The 25,571-nt window shown below is 38.7% G+C and overlaps 2 long non-coding RNA genes across 2 annotated transcripts in view; both read right to left on the bottom strand.

The window, feature by feature from the left end:
- Window positions 1-4,571: 4,571 nt before the first annotated feature.
- Window positions 4,572-6,516, bottom strand: LOC137170849 (uncharacterized). The gene is made up of 2 exons (XR_010924681.1): window positions 5,457-6,516; window positions 4,572-5,020 (listed from the first exon to the last, which is right to left on the bottom strand). It is a non-coding gene; the product is annotated as an uncharacterized lncRNA (long non-coding RNA).
- Window positions 6,517-18,541: 12,025 nt separating this feature from the next.
- LOC137170949 (uncharacterized) overlaps window positions 18,542-25,571 on the bottom strand; it is a 47,153-nt gene continuing 40,123 nt past the window's right edge. Inside the window, exons 4-5 of the long non-coding RNA XR_010924690.1 lie at window positions 21,331-21,419; window positions 18,542-19,834 (exon numbers count right to left, since the gene is read on the bottom strand). This is a non-coding gene — a long non-coding RNA (uncharacterized lncRNA). The remainder of the gene's footprint in view (window positions 19,835-21,330; window positions 21,420-25,571) is intronic.

Here is a 25,571-nt window from a genome sequence, read left to right on the forward strand (position 1 = left end):
AAGTCTTAATTTAAAACTAGACAAACTAATGTGTACTTACCTTTTCACTTTTCCTTTTGTAATTATTGATAAGTTAATATATTATTGATTTAAAAAGGTATGGTGTGTAGGATTTAGTGGCATCTAGTGAGGTTGTAGATTGCAACAAACTGAATACCCCCCCCCTTCCAAGCATGTAGGAGAACCTATGGTGGCCCTCTCTAGAGCCAATGTTTGGTTTGTCTGTTCTAGGCTACTGTAGAAACATGGCGGTGCAACATGGCAGGCTCCATGGAAGAGGACCTGCTCCCTATGTTGATATAAAGACTCATTCTAAGGTAACAAACACAGCGATTCTTATTTTCAGGTGATTATACACTAATTAAAACATACTTATGAATATTATATTCCATTTCTGCCAAGTCCGTTCCGTTATTGGGTAGTTGTAGGCATTTGAGAATGGTTTGTTGTTTGACATTTTAAAATTTTAATATATTTTTCAATATACTTTTACTGTAAAATTCACCTGTTCTCTCTGTCATACAATGTATAACCTACCAATCAACACCTGTGTGTGCTGTAATCTTCTGTCTGCACTTTGATGGTTGTAATTACCATTATTTTCAGTGTGTGGTAGCACTTCTCTTGTTTTCATTGTATTCTGTAAACAGCATTGAGACACTTTGTGGAGACTGGTCTCTGCACAGACAGTGGGGGAGGGATAGAGGGAGAGAACGGATGAGTGGTCAAAAAGATAGATTAAGGGGAGGAGAGTAAGGGGGGAGGGAGAGAAGACAGATGAAGGAGGGAAGGTGACAGAGAAGAAGGGAGGAAACAAGGATGGATGAGGAAAGGAAAGAAGAATGAGTGAACTCAAAGAACAATCCCCTATGTATATCGAAACAACAAAGACTATAATTAAAATCATAGAAAACTGAATTTATATCTTTCTTTGGATATTAATTATTCCATTTCATCTCTTAATTACCTTCTTCCTTTCTCTTGTCTTTCTCTTTTCTTCCTTTCCTTGTCTTGTACTCCCCTTCCTCAGAAAACAAATGTAGGAGAGGGAAACAGAATGCAGATAAAGGAATAAAAAGGTGATGTATAAAACTAAAAAATGATCAAAGTAATAAATAAACAATTACTACTCAAATTAAAACATAAATAATGACATGCAAATAAATATGTAAATGACTGAACAACCACACAAATAAGCAGATCTGAGCCAAATGTATTGGCCACACACACACACGTGCGCACATACACTCACACACACACACACACACACAGCCTGACGAATTGTTTGTCCTTGGGAACAAACTGTAAAGGTTGACTTGATCAGAAGCCTGTGGTGATTTGTGTGTGTGGTTGGACCAGGTATTCCTCATGTTGTGGGGACATAAATCTGTTTACTTACTACTAATTATGTAGTTTTGTAAGTTTTGACATTTGCACATGTACAGTACTTTTGCATTTTTGTGGATTAATTTACATTGTAACACACACATAGGAAGAAGAGAGGAGACAAGCAAACCACCAAAAATACACATAACTCCTGTACATACAGTGTGTACACCCGTGAACACTCCTTCTCTTTCACAGTATAAACCACTCCTTTTTTCATCAGAAGCTCAGATCGAGTGACTCCTGAGCTACACGGTACAAGACATCTCATCCTCAAATAGACACAAATTCCTCCAGTGTTGTGAGAATAAGAAAGGGTTCATCTCAACTTGCAGGTGAAGGAGGGAGGATGGGTGTGTAATCAGATGATTGAGGACATCTGATAAAAAGGAAATGAAGATCCGGTGTTGGCCCTTTTGCCTGACCAGCAGCAGCAGAAGTACACAGCTTTACATATAGCTGTTGCTTATATGGCTATTATATCCAGTGATATATACAGTACCAGTCAATCACAGCCATACATATTCATTTGAATGCTTTGTTAATAACCCACATGGCTTTATGTTCTCTTTTTATTCAGATACAACCTGTCATCTATGGCGGTGACTCTCAAAGTGAGGTCCAGGGACCCCCATGGGTTCCTGAAGGGGTTCCAGGGGAGCCCCAGAAAAATTGGGAATGATTTATTTTCACTATAATTCCATCTATAAGTAACACAATGACAGAATGTATTACTATTGTGGTCATGGGTTTCATACACTTTCTGTAATAAAACATTGAAAAGCAAAAATCTTATCAGATGGGGGACCCTTTGACTAAATGACATGGGGGTCCATGGTCAGTTTAGGGGTCCTTGATGTGAAAAAGTTTGAGAACCACTGATCAATGGTCATCATCATCAATATTCAAACCTTTCAATAAAACTGTCAATCTGATCTATCCATTTCCTGTGCTCCTTGTGTCTGACAACACAACCAGTAGTGTTTATCCTCACCTGGAAACCAGTGCAATCAGTCCCACAATCTCCTACATGGTCCTCTGAGTTGAGAGGTAAATACTATTGGTACATCTTAATTCTTAATGGAATCCATGTTTCTCTCACTTTTGCTTACGGCTTAGTCTCTTTCACTGAAGATGCAAGGAGAGACACAAGGAAAAGATGCAAGGAGAGAGGAAAAGAGGAAATATGTTTTTAGAGAAATGAGACGTCCTTTCCTCTTAGGTGTGATGTGAAGCGGCGTCCATTTCTGATGACAGCGGCATAGCCAACATCTTTTGTTACCGTCATATTCACACTGACACAAACAGTAGCCACCACACCCCCACTCCCTTCATGAATCTGTTTAGACACAATCACTTTATAATTTATGTTTTCATTGAGTCATTTGTCATATTGTGCCACACTGATATCTGCTCAGTAATGGCAATAAAAAAAAAAGGTCTTTAGGCTTGATATGTCATTTACTCCGTCACTGTGATGAGCAAATTCATTCAATTCAATCACTGTGATTCAGAAAATAAGCTGCTGAATCCAATTAGGTGTGTTCATAAACTATCAGCTGTAAACCAACTGAGTCCTTTCAACTCATTAAGCTAATTAAGAATGTCAGGTAACATGCTTGTGAGTATAAGTGTCAGATAATACTTGACCAAACTTGCATGCTCCACAAGGATCAGAGCGATTGTGAAATGTCCAATAGCAGGATAACTTGTGTGCTTGCCACATGGCACATGTTCCAAGAGCAACAACAAGAACATTCCCGACACAGGAGAGTATGACTGCAGCGTCCGTAAAACTTCATTTTATGGACCAGGTGGTTCAGAGAAATGTTGTGATTCCATGAAGAATAGAAGTGTGAGAAGTATCTCAGCTCTCAGATGTACATCGCTTTGGATAAAACCGTCTGCTAAATGAAATTGTAAGCAACAGTTTTCTTTGTTTTGTAGATTGATAGTGCATCAATATATGCACACCTCAATCCCTACTTGCCAGTCTTTACTATGTACTTTGATGGGCAGGAGGACCTCATTGCTGACTACAGGCTGGGACGGCAATCCATGGAGGCCTTAATGAGGATTCTACCATCAAAGTACATCCAAGGATGGTCACATGAGCAGATAGGACTGCAGACTCCGGTAAGAGTTGAGGTGGAGGATTGTGTATATATGTTGATAATGACTAGTGTACAGCTACAGATATTATAGGGACATAGAATACCTGGCTTTGACATGCAGAACCTTCTTTATGCTGAGAGCTTACTGTCGTCTTAATCACAGCTGTTTACATACCAAAAAAGCCACTGTATACTACCTGCTCAGCACCAAAAGGCAAAGAGACACAGTTAGCTGTAGACTAGCTGGTGAACATAGTGGAGCATTTAGCTTCTAAAGAGCCAGATATTTCCCTCAGGAGTTGGTAGAGAGCAAAAACAGAGCTAAAAGAGAGTGAATATTGGACTCTAACCTGGCTGTCATCACACTGCCCTCACTAACTTTGTAAGCATGTACATTTATCGCTATTAAAGATATATCTCTGGTTGTTGCCTGGACTATTTGGACCCTGTCCTGCTCCACTTCACATCTGATACATTTGGCAAATGGGGATTCTGAGGATGAAACAGCTACACCTGCATTAAGGTTAGTACCATGACTCAGACGATACTGTTCTCTCCAGCTCATCCCCCATTCTACCTCATTATCTACTGAGCTGTGTTTCAAAGAGGACATTTATGTTTACTTCTTAGTTCTGCTCAGCTCAGTTACCACTGCACACTCGTCTCTGTTGCTTCCTCCATTAATCAAGGTCCTACTTGTAAACTCTGAAGAGCAGAAAAAGGAGAGAATAGTCAAATCAAAAAGAGACTGTCCTTAGTGCTTCACCCATTTTGTGCATTTAGAGGAACCTTTTTCTCTTCTCTTTCCTGAGTTTAGAAAAACTGAAGGAAAACCAAACCAGAGAGAAGATCTGTCTTCAGGGCATTCAGACCAAAACTGAGTAGAAAGTAGAAAGTCCAGCACAGCAGGCTGTTGGAAAGTAACAACACTATTTAACATGTGGACCTTTTAGGAGTATGGGGCATTTTACTAAGACAGGACATTTAAGAATACTAAGGCCATTGAAAGTGACTGTTACGGGCTAGTACAGAGAACCCCAGGTTGCAGAACACAGAGACAGAGGCGAGGAATTGGAATCAGATTATTGGTTTTATTACAACCTCATGTTGAGATAAAAAGGAGCAGCAGAGTCTTAGTGGCAAGGGGGAGGCAGATGCTGGCAGATGGATCTGAGGCTGAGGCAGGTGCAGGGGACTGAGCAGGAGAATGGGCAGAACAAAGCAGGGCAGGAAGAGTCCACATGGCTCGGGGGAACTGAGGAGATCCAGAGCAGGCTCTGGTAGATCAGGAGGGAGTCAGGGGCAGGAGTCAGGCCAGGAATGCCGCAGGCAGATAGAAACAAGAACTAACAAAAAGTTTCGACAGGTAAAAATATTCAAGGAGCTGGACCATGACTGACAAGGTGACCAAGTCTACGATCTGGCAGAGTGTGGAAGTTGGTACCAGGTATTTGAAGCAGAGCAGGATGATGATGATGGCTGGCAGCTGGTGACCTGACTCCACACACCTGACTCCACTCCTGCAATCAAACACACAGAGAGAGAGAGAGAGTGAGAGGGAAAGGGAAGGGGAGAAAGCCTGCCAGCTAGGCAGAGGTAGAGGGCCTGACAGTGACAACATTTTCAGAAAGCAGTGACATTCTGTAAAATTCTGACATTTTAGGAAACATTATATACAGAGAGGGAAAAGCGGAGGACCTTTTTCAAAAGTGTTTGGTGAGGGCATTTTGTGTCATCCTGACTTGAAAGAGTTTAGACTTGGTTTTAGGGAATAAAGTAAAGAATTAAAGAATAAAGTTTAGGTTAAGGTCAGTGAGTGGATTATGTCAATGAGGGTCCTCACAAGTAAGTACAAAGATGTGTCCCACAGTATAGTGAGAGCTTCCTCTAGTTCAGTCAGTTCAACCAAATTACATACACACACACACACACACACACACACCATTTTTCACTGACCTCATAGTATGTAGTCAGTCAGGGAGCTACGGTGGCCTGCCCTGATATGGTGGCTGTGAAGTGCAAATCACAACGAGAAATCAAAAAACACAACAGCAAATAACAAAACACAACAAATTGCAAATCAGATTCACAATAGAGAAAACACGACAACATAATCAGCAAAAAAGAAACCAAAAAGCAGAAAACACAACATTAACGTCCACTGGAAAAGGATTGTCACTGATGGGACATATTTGAAATACGAAATGATTTTCAGATTGTGTTTACCTGCTGCTTTCACATGTAAACATGAACACTACCAATGATTCAACATTTGTGATTATCAATCATTTTAATGCAGGGCATATATATGAGGTGATACTTGATAGGCTGTCAACCCTTCACAATATCACAATGAGTATGTGCACTCGTTTAAAGACACGTTTAAAAGAAGCAGGGTTGTACAGAAGAAAGAACTACTCCCAACTAGCTGATTTGAGACGTGCCATTCTGAAAGAGCTGCATCGGCCCAGCCAACTGTTTGTCTATTGGATAAAGTGATGAGACTGTTGAAACAATGAAATCCACAAGGGACGGATTTTAGAACACGCCGGAGGTTTATGAGACGTACATATCATCCATGGGACTAAACTACATATGGCATGTAGATGGCCACGATAAGCTGAAACCCTCTGGCTTGGCTCTCTAAGGATGTATAGATGGCTTTTCAAGAGGAATAATGCAGCTTGTTTGTGGGACTACTAACAACAACCCATCTGTCATCACTCACAATTTAATTAATTGTGTCAAGTGCGTTGGTGTAATCCCCATGACAATTAAGAACTGACTTCGGAACAGAAAATGGGACAATGGCAGCAATACAATGCACCCTCCGCCATGAGCATACCAAGTACTATGCTGCAGGCTCATCAAGCCACAATTATGGCTCATCAGTAGGGGATCAGCATACTGAGTCATGGTGGTCCTTTGTCGGGAAAGGAGGGTAGGTTCATTTCTTTTTTATGGATTAAAAACACAGTGGAAACCACTTATAGTGATCACGTCCGTCTGGGTCAAATTGATCAGTGGATGATTATTATAACTGATTTTTTTCTTTTTTCTTCATTTCTCATGCAGATTACCATCTACTTGACATTTGTATATTTATTACATGAATATAAAATAATGAAACTGACTTCTTTGTTATTTAACTTTATTTTTACTTTACAGTACTTAGTTTTAAGTTATTCAGTCATGATAATTTTCTTGTCTTTTGTAAAATAAGCAACTTTACATTGAATGTATTCCCAGGGCTCAGTTTTGGATGGACCTGATGAGACCTGAGAGACCCTGGACACTTAAGTGGCAGCCTTGAACACCAGTGTTTACTGAGATTGTGCTTCAGTAATGTTGTGCAGAAAGACCTGGTTGAATGAACCAACCTCTGGAGCAAACACAGGATTCTCCAGACATTCTCATGTCCTGGAGGGATTCCAAATAAACTCTGTCTCTTATCTCACAGGTAATCCATATTAACTCAGAATGAATTGACCATATACATTCTTATACAAATGCAAAGTGTTGTATTATTGCATAGATTGCATCACACTCATTATGGGAAATCCATTTGGATTATTGCATGTGTAGGGAAATTATAGACTTTAATTTAATTTATAGGCTAGTTGTCCCTGCCTTTATTTACTTTCACATTTCTGTATATGAACCAGCAAACAGATCTAATTAAGAATGAACATTTTAAACTGCATTTTAAAAATCTTATGGACACATTTTTCTTTTCATGTTGAATTAAATGATTGTCTCACTGTGCAGGCTTGGTTCAAGGGAGTGAAGACAGGGAACTAAATACGTTTCCTGAGTCAAGGCAGACTATTCATTCATGTGGTGATCCAGACACTCAGGATTAACTACAACATACTGTGGAACAAAATGGATTACAGTAGCCATATAATTCAAAGTCAGCTTCAGACCTATACATTACTCTCAAGGAAATAGCTGTGCTATAAATATGGACTAATATACAAATATGGATTACTGCAGACCTCTCTTAAGGGCCAGGTATTATGGAAAACGGCTTATTTCTGGCCCTTCCACGTGCTCCTTGGTACCACTGACTTTACTAACTGAGAAAATAATTCCATTTATTTAGCAGGAAATGGCCTTAGGACCATACATAACTGACAGATGATTGGTGGACTGGAAGTGCTTGTTTTTTGTGAAATGCTATTAAAATCTTGGCTGTTAACTGACCTATAAATGGCATGAAGAGTTTTCATTGTTAATTAAAGGTCATTATCCCAAAGTTCTCAAATGTGTTTTTGCTTTTTTTTCAATGTCAGGTTTGGCAACCGGAGTTCTGGGACTCTACATTTAATTGTTCCTCTGCCCTCAAAAAGGTTGTTTCAGTTTTATTACAGAAAGCCAGCATATGTAGTGCTGTGCATCTTCCTAGACTAGAATTGAGAATCCATCATATTTGTCAGTAAATACACTGTGACAGGTGACACTTTTTTATTACTATTGTTGTAACATACTTGGTACATATACCAATCACAGAACAAATAACATGGTCTAAGCAGTCAAGGCCACAACAAATACGACAAAAAAATTAATGTAAGACCATTAATACATTTTTTTTTTAAAATCCAGACAAAGCATAGCCAAGTTTTAAAAGCACCCAAAGCCTGGAGACGTCTGTATCCCAATCTCCATGTTTGTGTAAAGAGGTATGTTCATTTGAAGCAGACTACCTTGATAAATCCTGAGACTGGTTTAATTCTGAGTGGTTAGAAAAATAAACAGGTCAAAACAAGTTCATTGAAATTTTGAATAAGACTGTTTATGAAGTATGCAGCCAAATTATGCTCACATTTAGGTGATGAAAGCAAACCAACAGCAAAAAAAAAGAAGAAGAAAAAAAAGAGTAAATAGCAGGAACCAAGATCAGGACAAAAATGTCAGCTAATCAGTCAACCCTCTCAAGCCAAGGGTTGAAAATATCTACATGAATACATTTATGGATATAATCAGTAACGACTTAAGCCCAATTTCAGACAATGTGGGGGGTGAACACAATCATTTTTTATGTATGGCAACAAAACTTGCAGATTATAAAAGTTGTTGCATTAAGTGCAAACATTGTATTTATTGTCAAATCCACAGCAGTGACTTCACTAATCTGTCAATGAACTTAAAGATGTAGTGATTGACACAACAAAGCAAAAATGAACTAGAAATCCTAGATCATCTAAGAAATGTTAAATATTAACATAAGGCCATGAGTAAGAAAAAAATTCCAGACTAAGCATAGTTGAGATTTAAAAACATCCAAAGCCTGGAGACTTCTGCATCCCAAACTCCATGTTTGTTTAAAGACACTGTATGAATGTAGGAGTGGTAGCTTGGGAATGGTGAATTGGTTAAAAACTCGATGCGTGGTAGTGTTTTTTTTCCCAGCAGGGGGGAGTGATGCTAGCCACTTTTTCAGTAACAAAAAGCAAGTCAACATTGTGCATTGTTTTAGAGTCTGCATTATCTAAAAAAAACATCAAATGAAGCATTTGTCTCCTATTTCACAGTGTGAGAAAACCGATAAAAGCTTAACCCTATTTACAAATACCTTACAAAAAAGCCATGACAGACCTTCACAGTCGAGAAGATAATCTGCCCAAAATCCAAGTATTATACCTTCTTTCTGCCGCTGAACTGAGGTCTGGTCTGAACATGCTTTCCATGTCTGCAGCAGTCAGGTTCTTAGCACAGTGGCACAAGACAGGGGCCAGCACACTGGAATGCTGCTGCAGTCCATCTTTGAATATTTGAATTGAATTAGGAACAATGATCATGTAACAAACAGCTTATCAGGTCTCAAAGAAGAAATGAACTTCTTTGAGACCTGAAAGCAAAAGCTACACATTTATGTAACTATAAACACTTTTACTAAAATGTATTTAAGTCCCTACTGACAGGATCTTTGCTTTAACATATTGTGAAATGAATTTTGATGACAGTGTAATGGCAGTAGAAGAATGACACTATAGCCATTAAGATTGGTTCTTTAGAAATCTTGCTTGCACTTTGCAATATGCAAGAAGTGTGTCAACCAAATGTTCTGTGAACATGTTCAGTCCTCCTCTTTCGACAGTCTACCTTCTTTTTTCACTGAGCTTTAAAACAAATGCAAGTATTGCTGCTGGGCTTTGAAAAAAAAACAACCAATTTGCTCAGTTGCCTTTTTGTGAGAGTAATGTCAAAGAAAAAAAACCCACAAAGAAAGTCAAGGTGTTGCCAAAACCAAAGTCTGTGGCTGCTTCAAAGCATTCATGTTATTAGTAATACCAAATTATGCCCAATCATGGGCCTGACAAATATCTGATATGTTGTTAAACATGAAATTATGACATGTTTTTGATGATTGAAGGCAGAGAATGAGTCGTTAGAAATATTACCTTTAAATAATACTGTGGTTTCTGTGTGTAATGCACCGTCTGAGGTACTCCATTACAAGTGTATGCTTCTCCTCTGAAGTGTTCACATGTCAGAAACATCCAACACTTTGGAACATGATGCTGTTTTGCAGAGATTCCACCAATTCTGCTTTCCAGACCTGTTAAAAAGACTTAAATTGAAAAACCAACCAAAAACTATCCCTGATTGGTTAAAACAGACTTCCTTTTAATATGAAAAAAAAAAAAAAAATCTTGTGATGGATGGCCAAATGGTATGAGCAACTGCAGTTATCATAAAATAATCCTTCCAAGGGCTCCTCACATCCTCACAATTTACCACCTCTCCTCTACACACCCTTAAATGTTCTAAAAGTTTGAGTCATTTCCTTGCCAGATTTTATGTCCAAAGACAAAAAGTGTATTTTTTGTCTCATTCAGTAAGTATAAAGTGGAGGCCGAGAGTAAAGTACTTCCCCAAGGTCTTGATTTACTTAAACAGGTTTGTGGCTGTACAATCGTCATCCTCGTCCATGAAAAACCAAAAATGTATCAAATACTTTCCCATCACTCTGAAAACTGGGATCATATTTTTTTTTTCTAACCCTTTTAAAAATAATAAAACTTCTGGTCTGTTGATTAGAGTATAGTCTTATTCTGAATTACTAAAATGATCTTCATGTGTCCTTTTAATAAATCCACTCTTTGAGTCAAGGTACCTGATGCAGAACTTTCTTTATCTCCTCATCTGTAATATCTTCCACAGTGGTGCAGAGACTGAGCTTCCCTGCAATGTGATTCACAAGGTCCTTTGAGAGGAAATTGATTTGATTTGATTTATTGATTGGGACAGTGTGCAGTTTTAAACATTAAAGATGCACTGCACCGGAGCAAGCTCGAAGCTAATTTGCATCCGTAGTCCCCCGCAATCAAAACATACAACAGCACAACAACAAACAGTACAAAGCAAAGAAACAAACAAACAAAAAACAGACAAAAAAACAAAACAAAAAAAAAACCCAACAAAAAACAAACAAAAAAAACCCAACAAAAAACCACACCAAAACAAAACAAAACAAAAAAAAACCCAACAAAAAACATACAAAATACAAAGCTACACACAACAGCACATCACATACACCCACAATGTCAATCAGAAACTAACAATGCAAACTAGACTCAGTGGTCACACAGCTGATTAGTCATTTTTTTAGTTTGACCTTGAATGCATTGATAGAACTACAGTTCTTCATATCATCAGGTAGGGTATTCCACTGAGTTGTGGCTTTCACTGAGAAAGCTGACTGCCCAAATGCAGTGCGACGAAATGGTCTGGTACAATCTTGTATAGAGTATATTCTGGAGGATCTAATAGAACTTACTGAGCGAGTGTACACAAAGTCACATAGTGGAGGAGGGGCCAAACCATTTAACATTTTATAAACTAGGCACAAATTAATCTAAAGTTATCAAAGCTCAGTAAATTGTATTTCTCCAGTACCCTACAGTGATGGAAATGCATTGGCTTTTTGTCCAGAGTTTTTAGAGTTTGTTTGTATAAGGACAAAAGAGGTTTTATGGCTGTTTCTCCAGCCTGCCCCCAACATGTGATGCAATAAGACATATGGGAAAGAATCATAGCATGCATAAATATCTTGGCTGCGTCCAAAGAGACACAGTTTCTAATATGTTTCAAATTTGCTAAATTGTACTCTATGGTTTTAACCATTTTTTTAAACATGTTTCTTAAAGTTCAAATTTGGATTCCAATGTCACACCAAGATATTTAAAATCAGTACCTATGTCAATTTTGTCACCTTTGATGAAAATATCAGCATTAGGAGGTTATACCATAGTTTCAGAGAAAAACATACCCTTTGTCTTATTTACATTTAGACTCAGTTATGATTGATCAAACCAATGTGCGATCCTTTCCAACGCAATTGTTAGCTTAGCAGCAGCTAACTCAGCTGTTTTTGCATGTGTGTACACAGAGGTGTCATCTGCATACATTTGTAGTTCTACATCATGACACTGTTGAGGGAGATCATTAAAATATAAACTAAATAATAGGGGACCTAACACTGACCCTTGTGGAACACCCATTGTGCACTTCATGTTACTGTACAGTGTCACCAACTTTAACACATTGTATCCTATTGCATAAACATGAAGACATCGATGTCAGTGCTCTAGATGAGAAGTTAAATTTAGAGAGTGTTGATATTAAAACATCATGATTGACTATAGAATGCTTTATGCAGATCTAAAACTACAGCTCCAGCTACTCCTCCTTTGTCAAGTCTTGATTTAATTTGCTCTATTGAGTGAAAGGTAGCAGTTTCAGTGGAATGATTTGCTCTGAAGCCAAATTGCATACAATGTAGACCAAAATTGCTTGTATTAAGAAATGTTGTCAGTTGTTTAATGACAACTTTCTCAGCAACCTTTGAGAGTACTGGCAGTATACTTATTGGTCTGTAGTTACTGGCTTCAAGGTGGTCTCCAGATTTAAAAATAGGTGTGACAATGGCACATTTCCAGTCATCAGGAAAGGAGTTGTGTTTAAAAGACAAGTTAATTAAAGGGGAGTTAAAATATCTTTGTGTGATTTGACACAAAGTGTCAAATTGGAAAGCATCTCTACTTTTGGAGCTTTTAAGGAGCTGATGATTTTGTTTACTTGTAACTCATTACTCTCTACCAGCTCGAAAACCTGACCTGTAGCATCTATGGGAACAGCATCCAGTTTCTTTTTCGTACATTTTTTTCCAAGCTCATATACAGACTCAAGGAAAAAATGATTAAAGACAGAAGCAACAGAAAAATGATCTTCAATTAACTTTCCCTATACTTTGAATTTAAAATGTTGGGTCCCTCCTTGTGAGATCATCAATGTTTTTCCAGATCAATTTACTGTTGCCTTTTGCCTCATTCAAAATATTGAGATAAAAACGAGGTTTAGCTTCTCTTAGCTCTTACATTACTTTGTTCCTTAAACCTTTATAAATCAGCATGTCAGTGTCTCTTCTAGTTTTAATTGCCTTCCTTAGTGCAGCATCTCTAGATTTCATTAGCTTCCACAAATTTTCATTAAACCACAGTAAATTGTTTTTATTTTTAGATTTTATCTGTATCCTCACATTAAATCTTTTCCTCACAGAGTTGATTCTGTGAGTAAAAGTAACACAGCCATAATCCAGATCATTAGAGGACAGTACCTCATCCCAGTTCAAGCTGTTAATTTCATTGGTAAATTCTTCTTGCTTAGCTCTGGGTATGCATTGAAGGATCATTGTCTTAGTTGCCGTGGTCTTAAATCTACTTTTAGTCAGTTTTCTCACACATAGGGTTAGGTTATGATCTGATAAACCAGTGATTAAATTATAGCTTTTAGTTATTCTCTCTGGTTTGTTAGTAAATATCAGATCAATTTGTGTACTGGAGCATTTTGCAATCCTAGTTGGGCCTTTTACTAGTTGTTCTAGTTGGAATTTCTCTGTGATCATTTTAGTTTTTTCCTCTCAGTTTTATCCTCCCAGTTCACATTAAAATCACCCATAAGTAATGATTCATTATTGAGATTGCACTCTTTCAAGACTTCTGTGAGTTGATCATAGAAAGTGTCATCTGCAGAAGGAGGCCTATAGATACCTATGATGTTAAAAGACATTTGCTGGGATCACATTATTTTTATCCCAACATTTTCTAACGAGTTACCCGCATTATAAACCACACGTTCACATTTGATGTTGTCTCTCACATAAAAAAGCGCCCCTCCTCCTCTTCCATCAGGTCTGTCTCTTCTGAAACATTGGTATCCAGGCACCGTGAACACACTTGCAGGAGTTGTTTGTTTCAAAAAAAAAAAAAAAGACCTGCTGTATTCACACATGGGCTATATTGGACATTACGCGGACTTTGTAATAGGGAGCTGGTAGGGTAAAGTCAGTTTAATGTCCGGTCCAACTGATTCAGACATTTGAGTTCACACATACAGCTTCTGTGGATAATGTCAGGAAATTTTCAGGGTTGCAGTGCATATGTGAAGGGGGCTTTGGATCCAAAATGGATCTTTAACCTCTGAGGTCTGCCAACGCGGCGCTGTGTCCTATGCAATGTTTCAGTTAATATCTTTTTGCGATTATACAGCGCAGAAATACGGTTCATGGTTCTCGTGGAGATCATACGTGACTCACAGAGATAACAGGCTGAGAAGACAGTTTGCCCAGATCTCACAGTGCATTATTGGTGGACTTGTGTGTCTGCCTTTTGAAACTAACCAGATGACAAGGCTAGGCCGACACACACGTCACTGCCTCTCACCCATAGACTATGAAAGCTGTCACCGTGTTTCTCACTTACTTAGCATGCTGTTTGTTTTCAGAGAGAAGATATCAAAGCAGTATACTGTTGAAGAAGCTCTTCCAGTGATCTGGGGAAGGATGATGGAGCTTCTGAGTCGGAGGGATTTCATTCACATGATGAAGAGCAATACGAAGATAAAAGAGATCCATTTGAAGATGGGTAAATGTAACATTGAACTTCATGTGTAAATGTGACCATCTTGGCCAAGTGCTGCTTCTGTGCGCAATGCGTAAAAATGATTTGTGTATCAATAGTCATGAACTTTGACTGCCATTGAGTGAAGATTTACTCTGTGTAAAAGTTATGTTATGTAAATGTGACCTTCACTTACAAACAGTATAATTGAATGGATACATTTTGGCAGTTGACTATTTTATCATACTGTTCTGTGCAGATGAGACTGTCTGTCTACACAGCAGCACTGCTCCCCCTGTCACCACCTCCAGGACACACCGTGGAAGTACAGGGACTGTGATGTCCTCTGCCTGATGCTGGACAGAAACTGTTTTGTGGCATGACATGACAGCAGAAGTAACATTATTATGTAAATAGTGTGATTTTTATTTGAAAGTGAGAATAAAAGTTTGTGTGAAATAAAAACTGTAATGCTCATTTACTCATTTTACACAGAGCTCTAGTTCAAAATGGTGCTTCATACTAGAGATAGCTGAGATTGTTCTGAACAATTGGAAAAAAAAATCTAATTGTGATTATTTTGACTGATATTGCAATTGCAATATGATTTGTGATATTAGAGGGAATGATCATTTTTACGTTATTTTCGTTTTCACTGAAAAACATTAAAATGATTATGGTGTGATTTTTGCAGGGATCTGTACCAAACAAAGATGTTTTCTTAAGTTTGTAGAATATGATGTGTAGGCCAGGACATCTCTGCAGCATGACATTTAATTTAAAATGGTATTTTGACACACATTTCATCTTTGACAAATATTGTGCCTCCTATGATTTTCAAAGAATCTCTTGCAAACCTGAATAGTCTTTGTGACAGATGTAATGGCAGAGTAGACACATACTTAAAGGAAGAAGAGACAACCGTACACTGTATTCACTTGCTCAATAAAGATCATGTAATATATACAACATTTCTGTCAAAGACCTTCTTTATGTCTGCTTTTTTCTTCCAGTATTCCAGAAAGCGTGTTAATGTTGGGGTTGGATTGGCTGGAGGACTCTGTAATACCACAGGGAAGCAAATGAAAAAGATGTTTTTATAAATGCCAACGCATGCATTACTGGTGCATAAACACAATGATAGTGGTATAAATAAAATGCATGGCTAGACTGCACAGGGTCCCCTAGGAATTTCTCCAGCCCCGGTGGGAGACTTCCCCCCTCCCTCCCCTTAACTGATGCCACATGAAAGATTGCAACCAATACGAAGTTATTGGCACATTTGTATGTCAGCGTTTACATTTTTTGCTTTACTATTCAAGGCTTCAAACAAAATAAAAACCAGGAAAGAACTGTATAGGCTGGATTTATACCACAAAACTATTATATAACAGCAGCTCTGAAATGAGAAGACAGCAGAGTTGAACATAAAAAATTCCCCTTACTCAGCTGTCTATGAGTCTATTTTCACCTGATCCCTTCTCCTGTAGTTTCTCCTTGCCTTCCCTCCTTTTCTTTATCTTCTATTCTTCCCATATCTTCCCTTATTTTATTAATTTCTCTGTTATTCCTCATCCTTCAGAATGTTGCTTCTTGGTATCCTTTCTAATTCTAATTTCATGTATTTCTTTTGCCTTTTTAAAACAGTGAAAAATAAATCTAGGTATCTGGTAAATTATTTTAGGTATTCATATGGCAAACAGTATTTTACCCATTCAAGTTAGCATTCACATGAATTAATGGCAGATATTAAAAATGGAAAAGTCTATGCCATTTTCTGCCCATTTGCCCATTTTCTGTGATAAATAAACTTAACTCACTTCATTTGTCTCTTATACATGATTAGACAGCCAATAGTATTATTATTATTGTTGAGGTCATAGTGGGCGGTAGTGGTGTACTGGAGTGCATTATACTGAAGGTGTTCCTAATATTTGAAAATGCATAAACTTCAGAAATATAGACTTTATGGCAGAGCTGTTGTATTGGATTGTATTAGATTGCACAGATGTACCTACAGTAATGAAGTAGCCGGTGAGTGTGTGTTTTCACAAGTTTTCAGTTTTTCTGTTACTTGAAAAATATGTATTATCATTTCTAGTGGTGTAACGGAACGTAGTTGATCCGTGATCCTTACGGATCTCACCCAATGATTTGGTATGCATGTGAACCGTGGATTATGTGCAAATGTAGTGTCTCTTTGGAGACAAAGTAAACAAACTGCGGTAAGTACAAGTCATGGACAGACAGCAGATTTTGAAGAGCAGCAACCAAACCAGCATTTAACGGGTCCGAAGTGACAGTGCAAGTATGTTTACACGCTGTTTAATGTGCTGCAGCTGAGCAGCTACTTAGCTAGCTAGCTGCTAATTGACATTAGCGGTGCACTTTTCCCCGGTTAATATTTGTTTGGTGGCTCGTTCAACAAGCTAAGCTGCAGGACAAGACATGTGTTCATGTTTGTAAGTTATCATCAAGTTTTGATGATGTGGACACAGGCTACTGTTTAATTCACTACCAAGTTTAAAGAGGACTTATTATGCTCATTTCAACCTTCAAGTTTTAGAGCCCTTTATGCAGCCCCTCAATATACATAGTTTCTCTTACAGTCCGTCTTAGCTCCTGTCTCTTTAAGGCCCCCCCCCCCCCAATGAGCCCACTCTGTTCTGATTGGTCAGCTTTAGTATCAGAGTTGTGTAACATTACTGTCATTGCAAATCAAACATTTCCTGCTTTACTGCTTCAAATTAAAAGCTTTTTATTATTGGGAGACTTTTATTGTGAATAATTTACAGGAAGTAAAAACATGTTCCTCACTGACTTAGCAGAGCTTCGTCGTGGCTTGGTGTAACTACTCCCAGACCAGAGCAGCGAACTTGCACGCTGTGCACGTAGCAGATGTCCATATAAAGAAATCCATCACAAACTGATGTCAGCTCAGGCTGAAAGTGGAAACTCAGCGTTCAGAGTTGTCTGAAGCTGCTGCTTTCTGCTCACAGGGATTACTGCTACATATGTTTACCTAGTTATTTGACACGTCGGTCACTTTTAACATGAACATCCGACATTGTAACATCATATATATGTCTGAAAATAAGGAAAAGCATAATATATCCAATTTAAAGGAGGAAGGTATCATTCCTCATATTTCACTTTAATTTAGCAATTGAGTGTTGAATATTGTATATATTTTAACATCATTGGACATCTTGAATGTTGTTGTCATTTAGGACATGGCCAAACGTTCCTTGTTTGAAGTGTTTTACAGAATAAATGGAAAGCAAAGTTATACTTATATATTTTTTTTTCTTTTTTCTTTTTGCTGATACGAAAAAATGATCTGATCCCTGACTCAAAATCATGATACAATCTGTACTGTGAGTTTTTTCATTGTATTTCATTGTATTGGAACCATGTATGTAGCCTGGGAAACCCACTCACTAGCTTGCTCAGGTAGACGATGGCCTCCATTAGCAACAATACGTTTTCAGGGACCTTTTTGCTGGAGAGAGAGGTTGACAATTGCATGACACTGAGTGAAGAGGAAAATGGACCACAGACTGTGCAAATTTCAAGGTATTTACCCCAAAATAGCCTATAATAGCCTGTAAACTTATATAATTATTATTCAGCTTTTTTACTGAATCACATGGTTCCCTCGCAGTCCAGTACTAAATGTTCTGGTCTGCAGACCAGGGTCTGGGAAGCCCTGGCAGTGTTTCCCATATATTCACTCAACGGGCTACTAATGACTCCACGTTATTGTGGATTTTTTTAGTCGTTCTCCCTCTCTTCGTTCTTCAAAGGACATCTATGTGAAAGGTACAAGAGTAGCGTAGCTCCGTTAAGAAATAAGGCAGTGCGTGTGTGTGTGTGTGTGTGTGTGTGTGTAAATGTGCGCGCGTAGAGGGTGAGCGGCAGAAACATGACCTGAACGCAAGCGGAGCAGAGGAAAAGTTTAGCAGTAAGTTGTCAATCTGGCAGTAAATGTAGAGTACAGGCTGTGTGTCAGTTAATAAATGCTGCAGCTCCTCAATAAAATACTCATCTATCAAAGGGTGTTAGCCCCGAAGTTAGCAACAACACGTTAGCTTAACTTGACAGGCTCACTTAAAGTGAACTGACTTTTAAGGTGCTCTTTAACAGAGAACGGAGAAATGTGTGGCTGATGAGTCTCTGTCTTGAGTTTTTCACTCAAAGCAGTCAACCTAGGGGAAACACTGCCTGGTTTACATCAACTTTTTTAATGAAGACAAAGGCCCAGTAGCACAGACAAAACTTGACTGACTTGGGTTCTGTCCAAGAATTGATGTCCCTACCTTTTCCATTTGGTAAAATGTCATTGTGTTTTGTGAAATGTTGTTTTCCAAAATGTCGTATTTTCTGAAATGTCGTGCTTTATGACTGTTGTTGTGTTTTCTGAAATGTTGTGTTTTATTGTTGTGCTATCTAGCCTCAGGGCTAGATAGCAAGTTTTAATATTTTCCACCCACAGAACAAGTTGTCCCCGTGAAAACTGTCTCCAATGTGTTCTGTGGATTATCCAGAGGAACATGGACATTGTTTCTAGAAAGATTTGTTGCTGTTGAGTTCATTTTTCAGTGCTAACCAACTAACAAACCAATTCACCTCCATCATATTGGGGTGCAGGGAGAAAAAAAACCATCAGGGAAGAGAAGAAATATGTTTGTTTGTAATTTTGGCAGATGGATCCTTTAACGTCTGTGTGTCAGATTGCAGTGTTGCTTTAATGCTTCTGCGGCAGCTGCTCTGACCTCTGTTAGCTTGAACCTCATACTCACACTGCCTTTAATTACATTTCTAACTTCTACTGGATTAACACACACACACACACACTGTATGCCCCAGGGAGCAGTGCTGCCCCAACTGAAGCTGCTAAGCTACTTTTAATCATCTTTACATTTGTCAAGAACGGCAATTATGATGGAGGCAAGATTATTTTTTAGAGGTTGTTAACACTGGTTCACCTAATGGGAGGAAAGAGGAGGGGGAGACGTTATGGTGGCGGATGGGAAGGAGGAGAAGATGGAGGGACGAGAGGAACAAGTAGATACTAGCTGGTTCAAGTTGTATCGTAGAGAATTAGAAAACACAACAATCTTCTTCTTCTCCTTTTTTTGAAATTCTTTTATGCAGTCCAGTGGAACAGAAATGAATTATGTTCTGTTTATTCTATTCTATGAGGGAGACATGATGAGCGTGATTGGTTGTCCAGGTTGTTGCTCCAGCACATCAGAAGACATTTGCATGAAGTTGAACCTTTCACACCTTCCCCACATCGCACCTTCTTGAGTCTTTGAATCCATATGTGTGAAGATGCTTTGAGACAGTGAGCGGTTCTGCTGCCACAGGTCTCCACAATGTAACATGACGGCGACGCTGCCACCAACGCGGGCGTCAGCAGCAACACTAGGAAAGAGGCTGCTACTATTCTCACTTTTTGCAGCTTGTCATGTGACCATGGCAACAATAGAACACAGTCAGAGGAAAGTGAGGGAAAACTGTGCAGCACCCCGAGTTAATACTTTTAATTTTAGTTTATTTTGCACAAATAATAAGACACAAAACTGAATCTCATAATGCATTACATGTACAAAAGGATTGGTGCTGCTGAGATTTAAAAAAAACAAAACAAAAACAAAAGGGCTTACAAAGACATCTCACCAAAAAAAAAGGACAATATCTAAAACTGAAGTTTGCCAAGGAAGAAAATACATAAATTCAGAGTTTTTAATAGAGGTGAGAAGATTGTGTTGCAATATGCTGGTACTTATTTCACAGCTGAGCTCCTCTTTGTCTGATAGAGAACTGACAGAGAGTTGATTTACATGTCTGCTGTTATATGTGTGGATAAGAAAAAACTTTTAAATTTTGTGACAGCAGTAAAATCACAGGTGTAAATAATAAACTGAATGATGACTGAGTTCCATGTAGGTGCTTGAGTGTCCTGGTATTGTACATGCAGGTACACCGTCACACTGTAATGACTTACTGGGACACTTAGAGCCATGGTTAATGTTCTTAGTAACACCTGTTCTTTTCATACTGTGACAAGTCTAAATGCTTGCAGAGAAAAAAAAGCAGCTGACAAAACAAGTCTGACTGTACCTTCATCACTGTAGAACTGTAGACTTTTAATCTTCCTTGACTTTGAACACCTCTTACTGTCAAACTAAGTTGTTAAGCCAACATGGTTGAGACATTTTACAGCTTGTTTACACAGAAGGTGTTTCAGCCGTTTTTTCAGTTGTCTGTCTCGCAGACAACTTTTGTAGACAACTATCTGCACAGGCTGTGTGTCTATTTAAAGCAGGAGATCCACTGAGCTAGTAAATACCAGGTGTGGCAGATTATTGCTCAGTTGCATCAATTAGGCTGATGATGTCACAGGCTGACAACACAGATTAAAACTCAACGCTCACATCATGCAAACACCTTCAGTTCTTTTGAGGGTTTTAAACCAGTGTTCAAGGAAGGTTTATATCTGCTGACGGCAAATTTTTTTCTTTTTCTTTGATTCTTTGATTTCCTGTTGGTGCCCCCTAGTTTTACATTTTAAATACTGTTCCATTATCAGTCTACATAGATGGAGACCTTGTTTCCATACAGCAAATCAAATCTTGCATAAAGCGGTAACGTGGCGTTCTATCAAAGGCAGAGCAGACGGTCACACTGAGCCTGATTGCATCCTGCTACATAACACAAGCCACAAACTCTGAACAACAACCCACATTAGCTTTCCTGTTAAAGTCTCCTTCTTATCTAACTTGCAAACATGAACACGTCTTGTCACCTTAGCTTGTTGAACGAGCCACCAAACAAACATTCACCACTAACGTCAGTTAGCAGGCTCGTTAGCTAATTAGCTGCTCAGCTGCAGCACATTATACAGCATGTAAACATACCTGCAAATGTCATTTCAAGGACTTGTAGCAGCAGTTTGTTTACTTTGTATCTTGTTTCCTTCAGTGTTACAGATGTAGCCCACCAGCTGCTGTCAATGAAACAAAAAGACAAAAAGGAACATTTCTGATATTTCCCCAAACATCATTTTTCTTCATGTTAATATTAGTAGTACAAAACAATTTCTAATATATTTTTAAACACCTGTTGCCGGTATTTTTGACTGAAAAGAGGGATGATTAAATGTGATTTCAGCTGGACTTTAAGCAGTAGGATGTCTCAGTGTTTGATCAGTTATTTCAGTGTTGCTGTAAACGTTTATAGTCATCTAGTCATCTCCATGAGTTGCTTCCAGCTTCATTCCAGGTGGTGGGTCCAACCTGTCAGGTTTAACCATAGACTGTATATATATATATATATATATATATAACAAGGATGATTTCCAGATTAAGTGGATGCTCAAAATGACCCAACCGTGTCATGTATGAGCATTTCCTATTGTGTAAGGAATTCTGACACCTAACTGATATTATAAAACTTCCTGTTATATTGGAAACCTGGTATTTTCTAGCTGTTGTTTCCTGACACCCTTACCTGCTCCTGATGCCTTTTTAGAGTAACGTTGCTCTTATATCAAGTCTGTTTACTTCTGTTTTACATGCGTAACTACAGTGATTATGTGTTGGGCTCTGAGGGCTGCCAAAATTCAGAGGATCTATCCTCAACACTGTGCCTGAACGCATCCTGTGTAAACACAGTGCCATCCACCTGTTTTTATTTGCATTCTCAATTGGCACCTGGGAAAAAAAACCTGAGGATAAATGTAAAAAAAATTTTAAAAATCTCAAAATATCACAAAATTTTTTGCTTGGCTGATGTGGAAAGTTATTATTATTATTAGTCTCTATTAAACAAGGACCATGCACAAAAAACATTAATCTCAAAATGAGAAGAGATGATTTATGGCAGATTTAGCTATTAGCTAATTTCCATCTGTGGTCCCTGGGCAGGTACACACAGAACAATCACCAGGTACTAAAAACATTCATTTACACGCAACAACATCACATAGTCTCTATCACACTAACAGTTATACAGACAAATCTAAAAACACACATCATCATATAAATGCTGGCACATTCATCCAGTACAACTATACAATTACAATTCAATACAATTTAAAATCTGAATCACAGTCAAACTAATGTTGATATAACTAGTTGCTCAATATCAATTTTTTTGCACCAAAACAAAGAATGAAAGTCTGTGCAAATTTTAAGCTCAGCAGGAAGCATATTCCCATGTTTGATGGCAGTTGGTGTATTGATAAACGCTAAATGAGAAGACTCTGATGTGCCTCAAATTAATACATGAAATGAACATAAATGCCATATTTCCATTATGTTTTCTGCATTGTTTTTCACCGTTTCAAGTTTGACTGGCGCTTTACAGCATCTCAGCATCTTAATGGCCCCCAACTGGAAATCAGCGCCACTGTTTATCCCAACGACGCCAACTTCCCGAATTTGTATAACAGCAGTGGATGGAAATGTGCATTTATTCAAATTTTCTGGAAATTCGGTTAAAATTTGCACTACTTTTGGATGGAAATTTGGCTACAGATGGAGGACTGAAGCTATTGCTGCTGTTCTGCTAACATCTAATACAGACATTGTCTTACACACACTGCTGGTGTCATGCAGTGTCGTGGTAATTAATGCCCATTGCACACATCGAACACTGTCTTTAGAGGTGCTCAGAATCATGGAAGTTTGAACATCTACAGTTCCATGACAACGGAGCAAACCCAATCTGCTTATGAAGACCATGTGATACGGTTGGCAGCTCCAGAACAAGCAAGTAAGTGGACTTTGATTTGAGATTGAGTTGAGTTGAGTTGAGTTTTTTCAGTTCTCAAAGTTTGAATGTGTTGAATGTTTATATTAGATAAACTTGCTATATAAATAATGTCATATTGTTGAAGCTGGAATGCAGGACTTTTGTCTCCCTCTTCTGGCAGTGAGAGTAAAGGTGGGCGCTCAGCTCGACGTTACTAGGACAAGGGGAGAACATTTCTCTTTGTTTGATAATGTTAAAAGTAAAGTTAGACTATTCTGTCGGCTTCATTTTAAAAAAGGCGAGAAAAAAAGAGAGCACAGCTGTGACTGAGTGAGCTAGAGAGAGAATGAAGAGAGGGAGCACTGGTAGCGAGAAAGCCGGTGAATCAGATCAATAAAAAGTTATTTTCTGATTGTTTCACAGCGGTTACATTCTAGAGCACAAATACACCCACACCCCCACACACACCTCTACTCAACCCTGCAACGCCTGATTTGGTGTGAATACGGCCTGACACAGGCATGCAGCATGCTCTCATGCACACCCCGAAGCAAACAGATAGGACCAGTAAGACAGATACGCTTTGACGGTCCACCGGCCCAAAAACGTATTTTTTGATAGCCCACCAAGATTTGTCCCAGTATGCCCGATGGCCAGAACACACTGGCCGTAACCTACTGTTGTAGCTGTAAAATAGTGGATAGTTTTGAGAAATGACTCGTTTCATTATCAGCATTTGATCCATTCGGTCCTAAAACATCTAGAAGAGCTGCACTATTAACAGTCAAACGGCCAACGTGGGAATGTCACCCCTAACATGAGATTTAAAAACGCCATATACTGTGAAATACAGAGAGATTTATCTGGCGGTGATAGGCTTAATCAGCATTGTGTGAACTTGTTTGGCAAGGGCTTGAATGTAACAGATGTTCATTTATATATATATAAGAGTTCTGCGCTGCAGGTTTAACTGCTCTGCTGTCTTTAGGGTACAATATGCTCTATCAAATATTATCTTAAAGTCTGGTAATATTCTTTCCAGATAAAATATCCAGATACAGATTACACATTAATTCCAGCAGGAGATAGTGTCTAGGTTATGAGAATACCTGCCAGCCAATCAGAAACCAGGATTTCCTGCAGTGTAACTCATGTGATACATGAGATGGTCTGTGTGTGAAAGTCAGAGACCCACAGCAGGTGGGCCTGTCAGCAAGAACAAAATACATACACACACACACACACACACACACACACACACACACACACACACACACACAGTGTTTCACAGATTCACACAGTCTCTCTCTCTCTCTGTCTGTCAGTGTCAGTCACCCTAATAGGGTGCTGTCAGGGTGTCCAAGCAGTCACTCTGGTGTATACTTGATGGATTTTCCCCAACAGAGCATCACACACACACACACACACACACACACACACAGAGGGTATCTGCACCTGGTCCTCTGAGCTCAGTGTGTTCAGATGCTGACTGTCTCAACATTTTCCTGAAGTTTAATGAAGATAAATCTGATGCTACCAGCTGAACTGATAAGCCCCGCCTCTTCCTGTAGACAAAAAACACCCTATGCATCAGACCCCATGTCTCCTGGGGGGCCCCTGCTGCTGCCCCATGGATTTATTCTAAAAATAATTGCCTGACAGTATTGGTCCAGTGCTTGTACTGGCTCCTTGTTAATGTTTATTGCTAAATTTGGAGTACTCAAAGGTCTGGTTGCAAATACATCGATGACCAGGGTCCAGTTGTTCAGAAGTAGTCTGATTGGATTTCAGCTATCAGATTGGATCAAATCTTGAAAAAGGGTTGTTCAAAAGAAAAGACGGATTATGAAATCAGATCAGGTAATCCAGTCTTGGTTTTGATCTGGATAAGACCTTCAGTATGTGTTGTTGAAAACTTTTTAGTAAGAATGAGATTCCTTTGATCCAAAAAATCAGGATTATCCTTCTCTCAGCAGAGGGGTGTCTGGGGTCTGACTGTTTCTTTTAAACAGTTTCAGTCAGACCCCTGACTGTTTAAAAGAAATTGAAAAGGGAAGGGGATGTTTGTATTGTTTTATTGTGCTATTTTCTCTCTTCAAATAAAAACCCTTAGTGACCCCATGCTGGCTATTCTACCTGTTGTTCCTTACAAAGCTAGTAGCCTACATTGTGATATGTAGTCTCATTTAGAGCACTGGTAATCCAGATTTGGTAAATTTGTTTTGGTTCAAGGTGATCGAATCCAATGTTGCTTTGAAATACTGGCACAAAAGTAAGATGGATTACCTGATTCTGGATAGCAAAACATGGGATTTACAAATCCGGATCATTCTGATCCACATTAAACTTTTTGAATGACTGGGTCCTAATGACCTGTGATATGAACGATTTCCACAATGGCCAC

This window comes from Thunnus thynnus, chromosome 19 (assembly GCF_963924715.1).
Source record: "Thunnus thynnus chromosome 19, fThuThy2.1, whole genome shotgun sequence".
NCBI classification, from domain to species: Eukaryota; Metazoa; Chordata; class Actinopteri; order Scombriformes; family Scombridae; genus Thunnus; species Thunnus thynnus.